The sequence below is a fragment of the Ambystoma mexicanum genome, chromosome 3p, assembly GCF_040938575.1.
Source record: "Ambystoma mexicanum isolate Mex_15411 chromosome 3p, UKY_AmexF1_1, whole genome shotgun sequence".
Lineage (NCBI taxonomy): Eukaryota > Metazoa > Chordata > Amphibia > Caudata > Ambystomatidae > Ambystoma > Ambystoma mexicanum.
Genome location: NC_090925.1, coordinates 199,647,522 through 199,660,339, shown reverse-complemented (window position 1 = coordinate 199,660,339; position 12,818 = coordinate 199,647,522). Strand labels below are relative to the sequence as shown.

The 12,818-nt window shown below is 46.4% G+C and overlaps 1 long non-coding RNA gene across 1 annotated transcript; it reads left to right on the top strand.

Moving 5' to 3' along the window:
* The first annotated feature begins 10,859 nt into the window (after positions 1-10,859).
* On the top strand, positions 10,860-12,544 carry LOC138579518 (uncharacterized). The gene is made up of 4 exons (XR_011304034.1): positions 10,860-10,951; positions 11,417-11,521; positions 11,624-11,705; positions 12,067-12,544. It is a non-coding gene; the product is annotated as an uncharacterized lncRNA (long non-coding RNA).
* Positions 12,545-12,818: the final 274 nt, after the last annotated feature.

Here is a 12,818-nt window from a genome sequence, read left to right as displayed (position 1 = left end):
TCTGTGCACTGTATGTCTGACTCGAAGAGTAAGATGTCTGCAGATAGAAAATATGGGATTAATGAACAGGGGTTATTGGGTGCCTCTCTCCTCTTCCCTTTCTCTTCTCCTGTAGAACCCCAAAGGTTAACACCCTCACCTTAGGTAAGTGAACGCCGGGCTCTCCATCTGCCTCGGGGCAGGGTGCCGTAACCAGTTTCTTCACTGGATAAGGGTGCAGGCCTCTTGACCTCAGAGGACTGCTGTCCGTCGTTAACTGCACGAACGGTAAGTTCTGGGCACTTCAAATGTCTTAAAAGTCTTTTGTAATGATATCTCTTGTTTTGCAGGGTTCCGGCGATGGCGGATGGCGGGCTGATGAGAGTTGAGGATCGAACCCGCGTGAGGAATAGAAGCGCCTGGAAGCACGTAAGTAAGCGCTTGTAGCCTGCTTCACGATGCGCACTAACTGTCCCTTTTATCTTGCAGGTACAAGTTCGGAGCTTTAGAGAAGCTGAAGGGTGCTGGAATACCCACTGGATTCGGCGTGGGAAGGAGTAATGGCACGTGAGTAATAAAGTTGCCCAATGTCTTTAAACGCACCTTCTTTTGTCTTTCAGATGCGGGATGCAGCGCCGAAGGCCTCCGGAGCGTGCGAAGAGCTGGTAAGCTTTTGTCTTTCAGATGCCGGAATGCAGTGCGAAGACCTCCGGAGCATGCGAAGAGTAGGTAAGCCTTTGTCTTTCAGATGCCAGAATGCAGCGCGAGGCGTTGGTGACAGCCGATGGACCAGGTAAGAGATGCGCTGCCACTGAAGACCGTAGTGCTAACCTGTTCTTTCTTTGTCTTTACAGGTGCTTCTGAAGACTGGATTCCAGGATGGTAAGCCTTTGTTCCTTTAGGCCCAGGATCAGAAGCAGAAGACACGATGAGCGTTCTGCTGCAGAGAATGCAGAATAACGCAAAGCAAGATTCATCCATCGGGTGTGGTTTAAATAGCCTCCTGTAGTGCTTAGGTGTCTCCTTCCACAGCCACGCCTAGGTAAGAAAAGAGTTCCTGCTTTCCAGAAGAGTTCCAGTGTTCTGAACCTAGGGAGTGGCTCCTGCCCCACCCAACAGGAAAAGTAGTCCCAAACAGAAGAGGATCAGGGGTTCAACTGGCAGGTAAGTAAGCAGCATGGTCTGCTGCAGGTAAGTCCACCCAAGCATTATGAGCCCGGCGCTTCCAGCGCTGGGACTGGGCATCTTTATGAGCCTGGTGCCACTGGCACCAGGACAGGGTCCAAAAGGTCCGAATTGGGATTGGCTGACACTTGGAACCGGGGTTATGGGTCTGCTTCCAAGGGAGTCGGGCAAGTCCTGATCTTTTGGAAGCAGAGATCATGACAGCACCCCCCCTCAAGGCCCCTCCCAAACCGGGCTTCTCTGGGGGTTTGGGCTTGTTAGGAAATGTTCGATGAAATCTTTTGATTAGACGAGGCGCGTGGACATATTCTGCAGGTTCCCAGGATCTTTCTTGGGGACCGTAGCCTTTCCAGTCAATCAGGTAAAATAGTTTAGATTTGGAGATCTTGGAATCCAGGATGCTTTTGACTTCAAACTCGAGTTCTCCATCAACTAGAATAGGTTTTGGAGATGTAGTTAGTCGGGTTTGAGGTTGCACGGGTTTTAATAGAGAGACGTGGAAGACCGGATGTATCTTCATGTGAGGGGGCAAGTCCAACTTGACCGCTACTGGATTTACTATGGCAGTGATGGAGTAGGGACCAAGGTATCTTGGGTTGAATGTGCGTGGTCCTTTTAGAGGTAGATATTTGGTGGATAACCAGACTTGATCTCCTACTTGATATTGGGGGGCTTCCTTCCGATGTTGGTCTGCTCCTTTCTTGTATTGTTCTTTAGCACTTTGAAGGTGAGAAAGGGCTTCCTTAAAGGCTAGGGTGATTGTAGAATGCAGGTGGTCTACTGCTGGTGTTCCAAGATCTTGGAGTGGATCCAACTCCGAGGTTCGAGGGTGACTACCGTATAAAAGAAAAAACGGGGTCTACCCAGTTCCCGAGTGGACAGAGTTATTGTAGGCATATTCGGCTATCCAAAGGATATCTTTCCAAGTTTTTTCAGTTTGTTGTACCATGCAGCGCAAATACTGTTCCAGAGTTTGATTGGTCCTCTCGGTTTGTCCGTCGGTTTGAGGGTGGTGGCTGGTCGAAAGTCTCACATCAATTTGAGCCGACCGACAGCAACTTCGCCAAAAATGAGAAATAAATTGACTACCTCGATCCGAAATTAGAACTGAAGGAAAACCGTGCAGTCGGACGATGTTTTTGAGAAATTCTCGGGCCAGAGTTGCTGCTGTTGGTAAGCCTTTGAGTGGAATGAAATGCGCCATCTTGGAGAATAGGTCCACGATTACTAGGATCATATTGTATCCGGAGCATGGAGGTAGATCGGTGATGAAGTCCATAGAAAGCGTATGCCAAGGGCGAGGCGGGATGTCAATAGGGCGTAAGAGGCCGGCTGGTTTTTCCTTTTGACTCTTGTTTTGGGCGCATACTCCACAGGACATTATAAAGTCTCTGATATCTTTTTTCCAAGACGGCCACAAGAAGTAGCGCTTGATCTTTTCCGAGGTCTTGGTCATTCCGGGATGTCCTTCCATTAAAGAATCGTGATAACAAGAGATTACCTTTTTCTGTAAATCTGTGCTGGGCAGGTATAACCGTTCTTGGAAATATAATAGGTTGTCCTTCACCGTAAAGTCCTTTCCCTGCAGATGCCAATTCTGTATGTCTGCTGGAGTTACCAGTAGCCTGGCTTTATCCTTAACTTCCTCTATGGATTGTGTGGCGATTACACCTAGAATTCTTTGTTTCGGGAATGATAGGTACAGGTTTAGGATTGATCAAATGTTCTTCCACTCCCATCCGAGAAAGGGCATCAGCTTTACCGTTTTTTGTACCAGGTCGATAGGTAATTATGAAGTCAAACTTGGCAAAGAATAGTGCCCAACGGAGTTGCCTAGAGGATTGAGGTTTTGCGGTTTTCAAATATTGCAGGTTTCGGTGATCTGTAATCACAGTAACGGTGTGTCGGGCCCCCAGAAGATAATGCCGCCAAGCCTTAAAGGCGGACTTGATAGCTAGAAGTTCCTTATCAGTAATAGTGTAATTGATTTCAGGAGGCGAGAATTTGCGGGACCAAAATGCCACGGGATGCAACTGATTGGTTACTGGGTCCTTTTGTGATAGAACTGCCCCCATGGCAAGGCTCGAAGCATCCGTTTCAACGATGTAGGGGAGTTCTGGGCGAGGATGTTTTAAGATCGGTGCAGAGAAAAATCTAGTCTTCAAATTCTGGAAAGCTTGTTCCACCTCGGTAGACCATTCAAAACGTTTGTTTTTCTTTAACAAGGCGGTGATGGGCTGGACTATTCGAGAGAATTCGGGGATAAACCTGCGGTAAAAGTTAGCGAAGCCTAACATGCTTTGAACACCTTTTACAGAGGATGGCGATGGCCATTTGAGAATTGCATCGACCTTCTTTGAATCCATACGCACTCCGCTCGGATATAATATTAATCCCAAGAATTCAACTTCAGTCACGTTGAAAACACATTTTTCCAACTTAGCGAAAAGTTTGTGTTGACGCAATCTCTCGAGGACCATTTTCACGTGTTTCCGATGTTCAGTTTCTGATGAAGAATAAACGAGGATGTCGTCAATGTAAACAACAACACACACATCTATGAGCTCTCTGAGGACATCGTTCATAAAATATTGAAAGGCGGCTGGGGCATTGCAAAGTCCGAAGGGCATGACCTGATATTCAAATAGCCCATACTTGGTGCGGAAGGCCGTCTTCCATTCATCACCCTCTTTTACTCGTACCAAGTGGTAGGCTCCTCTAAGATCCAGCTTTGTATATATGCATGCTTTTCTGACTTGGTCCAGGAGTTCAGGGATCAAAGGTAACGGATATCTATTCTTAACGGTGATCTGGTTCAGGGCGCGATAATCTATACAAGTTCTAAGGTCCCCTTCTTTTTTTGGAACGAAGAAGAAAGCTGAGGAAGCAGGGGACTTGGAAGGACGAATAAACCCATTCGCTAGGTATTGATCCAGGTATTGTCGGAGGTGAAGATTCTCAGGCTCGGTGAGGGCATAAATTCTACTACAAGGAGGAGTAGATCCAGGTATCAGGTCTATTTGGCAGTCATAAGACCTATGAGGAGGTAGAGAGTTAGCCTGATCCTTCCGGAAAACATCTTGGAATTCTAGGTATTCAGGAGGTAACTGGGGAGCCTCCGAGGAAATTGCTGCCAGTGCAACACCAGGTCGAGGGTGACAAGTAGAGACACATTCTGGAAACTGAACCGTTCTTGCTCGCCAATCGATCTGAGGATTGTGCTTCTCTAACCAAGGAATTCCTACAATAATCTGGAACCTAGGGGCCTTGATCACATCGAACACGATCTTCTCATGATGTCCATCTTGACTTACTAGCGTCACTTCTTGGGTGGTATGCGTTACTGGTCCGGAGGCTATCTCTGTACCATCCACCGTAGTAATGACGTCCTTTACAGCCTTTGGACAAAGAGTCAGATTCATCCTCAAAACCATTTCATGATCCACATAATTGCAGATGGCACCGCTGTCGACGTAAGCTTCAATCGCATGTAATCGATCCGGATGTTCAGGGCTAATGAGGACCATAGGTATCACGAAATGCGAGGTCACGGAACTGGTTTTAACGCTCGGCAAGAGGACCTCTATTCTTGTCGGGCGAGGTCGTTTCCCTGCTCAGAGTTTGTGACCCTGGTAACTGCAGCTCCTACTGCCTTCTTGGCTGGTTTCACCGGACAGTCTTGAAGAAAGTGTCCCGAGTTTCCGCAATAGAGGCATAATTGCAGCTGTTTTCTCCTTTCCCGCTCCTTTTGTGTTAGTGGTCCTTTCAGGCCCCCTATTTGCATGGGTTCCCCGGAGTCTACTCTTTTGGTAGGAGTTGGTGGTTTGGAAAATACTCGAGCATCAAACTTGGAACGATCGGCCTTCCTGTTCTGCAGTCTGTGGTCAATTTGAACGACTAAGTCAATATAGTCCGAACAGTCTTGCGGGGGATTCACTACTTGGGCTAACACATCTTTGAGCTCTCCAAGTAGACCTCTATAAAACAGCGTAATCCTTTTGTCCTCTGGCCATTGAGTTTCCACTATCAGTCTGTTGAAAGACGCAATATAAGCCAAAAGGTCTTGATTACCCTGTCGCAATGAAAGGAGCTCATTGTCCAAGGCCTGCCCCTGTGAATGTCTTGCAAACAGTTTTTCCATACTGAGCTGAAAAGCTTGAAAATCATGGAGAACCGGATCATCTTGATTAACTAGAGGGATCGACCAGTCTGCCGCATTGCCACTAAGGTACGAAAGCACGAAAGCTACCTTAGCTTGATCAGTTGGAAAGGCTGCTGGCCGGCATAAGAAGTGCAACCGGCACTGATTAATAAATACTGCAAACCTCTTTGGGTCACCAGAAAATCATTCGGGCGGAGCCAGAGGTACATTCCCAGGTAGGTTGATCTGCACTGGGTTCGTAGAGGATGTTGAAGAAAGATTTGCCCCTGATGCGGGTAACAGAGTTTGTCCGGCTTGTGACTGTAGCAATTGTCTAGCGAGATCGTCTGTTCGCTCCTTGGAAATAATCAGTTCCCTTCTTAGAGCATTCGTTTCCTGACGGGCTGCATGCACTTCTGCTCTTAGTTCCCCAAGTAACTGGGCTAGCTGGTCGGTATCCGAGGTTTCCATAGCGCCTGGGTGGGAGTTTTGCGATAGGCTTTGCGTTCTGTAACGCTCACCTGATTCCCGTAGAGGCGCCGGTCTTGACTGGGTGAATGCCGTATCTTCAAAGGTGATGTGTAAGACACGGTTGGCTCTTTGGGCTGGACCTCTGTGCACTGTATGTCTGACTCGAAGAGTAAGATGTCTGCAGATAGAAAATATGGGATTAATGAACTGGGGTTATTGGGTGCCTCTCTCCTCTTCCCTTTCTCTTCTCCTGTAGAACCCCAAAGGTTAACACCCTCACCTTACGTAAGTGAACGCCGGGCTCTCCATCTGCCTCGGGGCAGGGTGCCGTAACCAGTTTCTTCACTGGATAAGGGTGCAGGCCTCTTGACCTCAGAGGACTGCTGTCCGTCGTTAACTGCACGAACGGTAAGTTCTGGGCACTTCAAATGTCTTAAAAGTCTTTTGTAATGATATCTCTTGTTTTGCAGGGTTCCGGCGATGGCGGATGGCGGGCTGATGAGAGTTGAGGATCGAACCCGCGTGAGGAATAGAAGCGCCTGGAAGCACGTAAGTAAGCGCTTGTAGCCTGCTTCACGATGCGCACTAACTGTCCCTTTTATCTTGCAGGTACAAGTTCGGAGCTTTAGAGAAGCTGAAGGGTGCTGTAATACCCACTGGATTCGGCGTGGGAAGGAGTAATGGCACGTGAGTAATAAAGTTGCCCAATGTCTTTAAACGCACCTCCTTTTGTCTTTCAGATGCGGGATGCAGCGCCGAAGGCCTCCGGAGCGTGCGAAGAGCTGGTAAGCTTTTGTCTTTCAGATGCCGGAATGCAGTGCGAAGACCTCCAGAGCATGCGAAGAGTAGGTAAGCCTTTGTCTTTCAGATGCCGGAATGCAGCGCGAGGCGTTGGTGACAGCTGATGGACCAGGTAAGAGATGCGCTGCCACTGAAGACCGTAGTGCTAACCTGTTCTTTCTTTGTCTTTACAGGTGCTGCTGAAGACTGGATTCCAGGATGGTAAGCCTTTGTTCCTTTAGGCCCAGGATCAGAAGCAGAAGACACGATGAGCGTTCTGCTGCAGAGAATGCAGAATAACGCAAAGCAAGATTCATCCATCGGGTGTGGTTTAAATAGCCTCCTGTAGTGCTTAGGTGTCTCCTTCCACAGCCACGCCTAGGTAAGAAAAGAGTTCCTGCTTTCCAGAAGAGTTCCAGTGTTCTGAACCTAGGGAGTGGCTCCTGCCCCACCCAACAGGAAAAGTAGTCCCAAACAGAAGAGGATCAGGGGTTCAACTGGCAGGTAAGTAAGCAGCATGGTCTGCTGCAGGTATGTCCACCCAAGCATTATGAGCCCGGCGCTTCCAGCGCTGGGACTGGGCATCTTTATGAGCCTGGTGCCACTGGCGCCAGGACAGGGTCCAAAAGGTCCCAATTGGGACTGACTGGCACTCGGAACCGGGGTTATGGGGCTGCTTCCAAGAGAGTCGGGCAAGTCCTGATCTTTTGGAAGCAGAGATCATGACACCTGCGTCTCCTCTGTGCTGCCTGTTGCTGCTGCTGTAGTTGTTGTTGTAGTTGCTGTAGTTGTAGCAGTATGGGCATCTCCTGGCTACTGTGGGTGAAGAAGTTAGAAATGTTCTTTAGAGCATCGGGAGAGACAGATGACGATGCAAAGGTAGCCACTATGGTATATTCAGCTGGCACCGAGGTCCACAGGATCTATGACTCACTAAACCTTCAGGTGGTCACCTATGATGCCCTGAGGCAGGCCCTCCGGGACCATTTCCTCCCCATGGCGAATGTCGATTTTGACAGATTTGTGATGTGTGCGAAGAAGCAGCGAGGAGAGGAGTCACTGGACCAGTTCTGTTCATAGTTGAGGCACCTCGCAAGCACCTGCAGGTGTGTGAATGAAGAGGAGATGGTGCGGAACCAGCTGATCCAAGGGTGAAGTTCGGGGAAGCTGAGAAGGCAGGTGCTGAGGGAGCCAGGCCTGACGCTGCAGCAGATCCTCAACACAGGGAGGGCGTATGAACTGGCAGAGTCCAGAGGGGCGAAAATGGACGCTGCTATGCACCCGCGGAAGGGTGAAGACGCTTTTGCCATCGGGCTTTCAGCTCCAGGTAGGGCGCGCTGGGCGCCTAGGCTGCGGGACAATCCCTCTGCGCCTGAAACTCTGCAGTCATGTTCTTACTGCAGGTATGACCTGCCTCATGCTGGGGAGTGCCCCGCAAAGACTAGGACCTGTGGACGATGTGGCACACCAGGACACTATGCAAGGGTGTGCAGAGCTTCTACCCCAGTGACTGCGTCAAGAGGGCCAGCGAGGTCAGGCGGAAGTAATGCCCGACGAGTGAGAGGTGTGTCATCGATCGAGCAAGGCATACAAGACCTAGACATTGCCGAGGAGGAAGAAGATGAAGAAGAAATCTTTTTCATTTCAAGTATTGCTACAGGGTCCAGGCTGAGCAGGCAACCGACGTGCACAGTGAACATTGGTGAAGTGCACACCCCTGTTTTGATTGACACAGGAGCTTCGGTCTGTGTACTGGCGGCGAGCACTATGAGGCTCTCCCAGGCCCTCCCAAGCTGGAAGAGTCCAAAGCCCGGATATACTCTTACGGTGGGGACACGCCGCTGCCGATTCAAGGAGTGTTCGTAGCTCTGGTGTCACATAGGCCCAATCATATCAAGGTGAGGTTCTTTGTGACGAATGTGAACCCGCACTCCCTACTGAGCTGTGCTGCTTCCGAAGCCCTTGACATTGTACATTTCACGTTGGCTGTTTATCATACTGACATCGATCGCCTGCTGCAACGGGATTATGATGGCATCTTTCAAGGGGTCAGGAAGATGAAGGCCGATCCTATTAGACTTCACATTGATGGGTCCGTGAGGCCAACAGCCCTCAAGCAGAGAAGAATCCCCTTCCACCTGAGGGCACAGGTGGAGAAGGAGCTTCAATCGTTCATTGACATGGACATTATTGAGAGGGTGCAGTGTCCAACCCCGTGGGTCTCCCCAATTGTTGTGGCACCCAAGCCCAAACATATTATTAATTTGGTGGAAGGCCTTCCATTTGATGCCTCCAAACAGATCTTGGTGGCCCTAGATATAGAGGCTCTCTATACCAATATTCCCCAAGATAAGGCTATTCAGTGTTTACAAATTATGTTGGATCGCCGACCATCTGCACATGTGGTTCCCACTAATTTTTTGACCACATGTGTGGAATTGGTTCTTTGCAACAGTTTCTTTAAGTTCAAGGATGAGTTTTTCACACAAACTAAAGGCACGTCAATGGGCTGTGCGTTTGCCCCCAACTTGGCTATTATTTTCATGGCCTTGTTTGAAGAGAATTTTGTTCTTAATGATGGTAATCCCTATATCACTAACATCAAGTTATACCGTCGGTATATTGACGACATCTTATTGCTATGGGAGGGTGATATTACCACACTTGAACTTTTTGTGCAGTGGCTCAATCAAGTAGATATTAACATCAAATTTACCCTGGAATACTCTACCTCCCGTATCGCGTTCCTAGATCTATCTATTTACAGCGAAGATGGGTTCCTGCAGACTGAGCTCTATAGAAAACCCACAGAAAGGAACATGACACTACAGTTTGAAAGCCAACACCCTAAAAGTCTTTTACGTAATCTCCCTTATGGGATGTTTTTACGGTTACGCCGCAATTGTTCCAACCTTATACAATTTAATACTCATGCGGACGTATTACAGACTAGATTGCTAGATCGCGGTTATCCGCGTAAACTTATCAAACATTCAAGAAAAAGAGCGCGATATACCAATCGGGATGCCCTTTTAAGACCTAAAAACAAAACTGTGGACAAAGAACAGTTGGTGTGTGTGTCCACTTTCTGCCAACACAGTGAGACAATTAAAGCTATTATTTTGAAAAATTGGAGGATCCTGAATTCCACAGATCTTCAGTTAGAGAAACCTTTATTTGCTTTTAAAAAAAGCAAAAATTTAGGGCAGAAACTAACCCGGGCCTCTAGACTTCCTGTACGCATTAACCAGGTCAGAGATACTAACCTGAATCAGGTTAAAGGCCACTATCCATGCACTTCATGTGCAGCTTGTAAATTTTCTAAAAAAATTACAGACTTTTCTTACAATGGTAGATCTTGGGCACTACGTACATTCACTACGTGCAAAAGTAAGAATGTTATTTATGCTATCCAGTGCCCGTGTCAGCTCTTGTACGTAGGTAAAACTTCTAGGGAAGTCCATCTACGTATCAATGAGCACCGGTCTAAAATTAGAACACGCAACCTTTCGGCTCCACTAGTCATTCATTGCGTAGAAATGGGACACAACCCAGACTCCTTAATTTGGTTTTGTTTGGAAAAATGTTTTGCCAATAACACAATACAACTAGCTAATAAATTGTCCTACAAGGAACAAATGTGGATGTTCAATTTAAAAACACTCCACAAAGGCCTGAACACATTGGAGTCGTGGGACTTCAATAGTCGTTAGCAAGTTTGTTCTGCATTTCTCTATTTGCCCTCTATGGCTATTACGATTGTTTAGCTATTTAGTCTAATTGATACAATTTAACATCATTTATATTAGATTATCGTCTTTCAGCCAAAGCTTTCTTACCATCTTTCTTGCCTATCTCTGGTCTATAAATACTCTTTTTGTTATTGCATAGTAGCTCTAGAATTGCTTAGAGATATGGTGCTCGTTACATGGTTCTGTAATATTTAGAACCAACTAGTAAACTATTGGATTGTACACCACGCCTATATTGGACTACAACTCCCAGAATTCACTTAGTATGGTGACGGCAGCCCAAAATTTATTTACGCTGTTTTTTGTCTGATATATATTTATTTTTAGTGTTTACTTATTATTATTTTTTCTATCAACAGCGGCGCCCTTCATTATTATTCTTTTCTAATTTGGGCTGCATTATTTGCGCTTTGCTTTGCTTGTGGAATGTCTTTACTGGCAGCACTTGCTGACATGCGCAGTCAGTTTTTAGCTTTGCCTTTAAAAAAGGCTTCTGTGTACTATTGGCTGTAGCCAGTCACTCCTTGCAGGTCCCTACACGCATGCGTAGCGTTTCGTATTTGCAATTAGTTTGAAACTAAGAGATTACCATCTGGTCTCTCTTTCTGCTGGACAATTTCATTATACAACAACCGTCTTGCAGGTAAGCGTGTGGCCAGCCTTCCTGCAATGTTAATAGCTCTTCAGCTACAGCCTTCTGCACAATTAACTTTGCAGCGCCGCCCTTTAGACTGCTGTTTGTTGTCCTTTGAGCTCGCTATCACATTTTAATCGTACGAGCCGTTCTAATTGATTTATTTGGCACTTCGTGTGTTTATATTTAAATATAGCACCGTTTATCTTAGATTGCTGTCATTTGCCTTTAAGTTTACTTTCTTATTTCAATTGTGCTCGTAGTGCCATCTGATTTATTGGGCTTTTCGTGTCTTTATATTTATATTTAAACACCTTTTGGATTCTTTAGAATGGTGTGGTTGTCCGTCGGCTGCCTCCCATTCTATTGGTGTTCTTTAGATGCATTTCATGCAGTGCCCTTGTATTCTGGTAAGCCGTGGGTCACTGCTTGCCATTTAGCATTGTAATGGAGCTCTTGTGCCATTTTTTGCAGTGATTTGCAGACGGCGTTGAAGGCTAAGGCTAAGTGGCGCTGCCTCTTCACTTTTCAAATACATGTATTGCTGGATCATCTTAAACTGCATGGGGCGCCCTTCAGGTGAGATATTAGTACTTTTGCCTCAGTTATAGACACTCTACTTTGAATTTAGGTTTTTCATTCACCTCACCTAGTGCATTCTGGTCTTGTTTCTTGTTTCAGGTTATGTTTCAGTCCTGAATTGTTTCGTGTGACTGGCCACACTACACTGCATAGATTGTTGCAGTAGTAAGGTTTTCATCAGGTTAGTCCACTATTAGTCCTTTTTTAGACACAGATATTGCCAGTGAGATTCAGATATATATTATTATATTATATATACACATTCTTGTTGCCGATTCACCATGGTCCTGAAGGTTCCCTCTCATCTTGCACGGTTCTCTTTTGGGAGTCACTTACCCTTTTGCTCTGGTTTACACAGCTGTTGTAGCGGGGGCCGTGTATGCTTATTTGTATTATGGTATACGCGGTTCCTAAATTGTTTTGAATAATTCAGGCTGCTAGCCAGCAGTCCTGTTTCTCTTTTTTAATTGTATGTTATAAGCAGTCGGCAAAGACCTTTTCATGTAGTAGCTTATAGTCCCTTTTGCGTATTTGTTTTGCAGAATGGTAACATCCACCTCCTGAAGAAGACGTTCAGTTAACCATTACTACACGTCGAAACCGGTCGAGAGAAAAATTTTTACAGGGATGTGATCTTTGCATCTGTTTTTTCTATCCACCCTGACAATAGATTGGTTGTGAATTATTTCTATTGTTTGTAAAACACCGCAATAATGTGTGTTATTATGGGGATTAGTTATGAATTCCTCTTCCCCATTGGTTTTTAGCATGTTTTTTGGTGTTTTTTAGTTCTTTGGATGAGTGCCACGGTATGATGAGTTGTGTGCGTATGAATGAACTGGGTATGTTGATTATGAGTGATGAAGTTTTAGCCGATTTTCGGCATATTGTTGCTGCTGTTTTGTTATGTTAAAATGATTAGTGTACAATAATTTTGTGTGATTTATTCACCAGTTTTCAATTTTTGTATCTTCTTTAATAAATTTGGATACATTTTTTCTAAATATACTTTGCTCTGGACATATCTTTTCTGTTTCTTGACCCAAGCCAAACAGCCAGGGGCTGTCCGCATCTGCGTAGACATGAGGCTGCCCAACACTGCCATTAAGTGGGAGCGTCACCTCACACCAACACTGGATGACATGTGGGTGAGCTGCAGGGGGCGAAGGTTTGCTCCAAGCTCGATCTGAGGTCGGGCTACCATCAGCTGGAACTCCACCCCGAGTCGAGGTATATCACCACGTTTACGACTCACGATGGGCTGTACCAGTTTAAAAGGCTCCGTTTTGGTGTC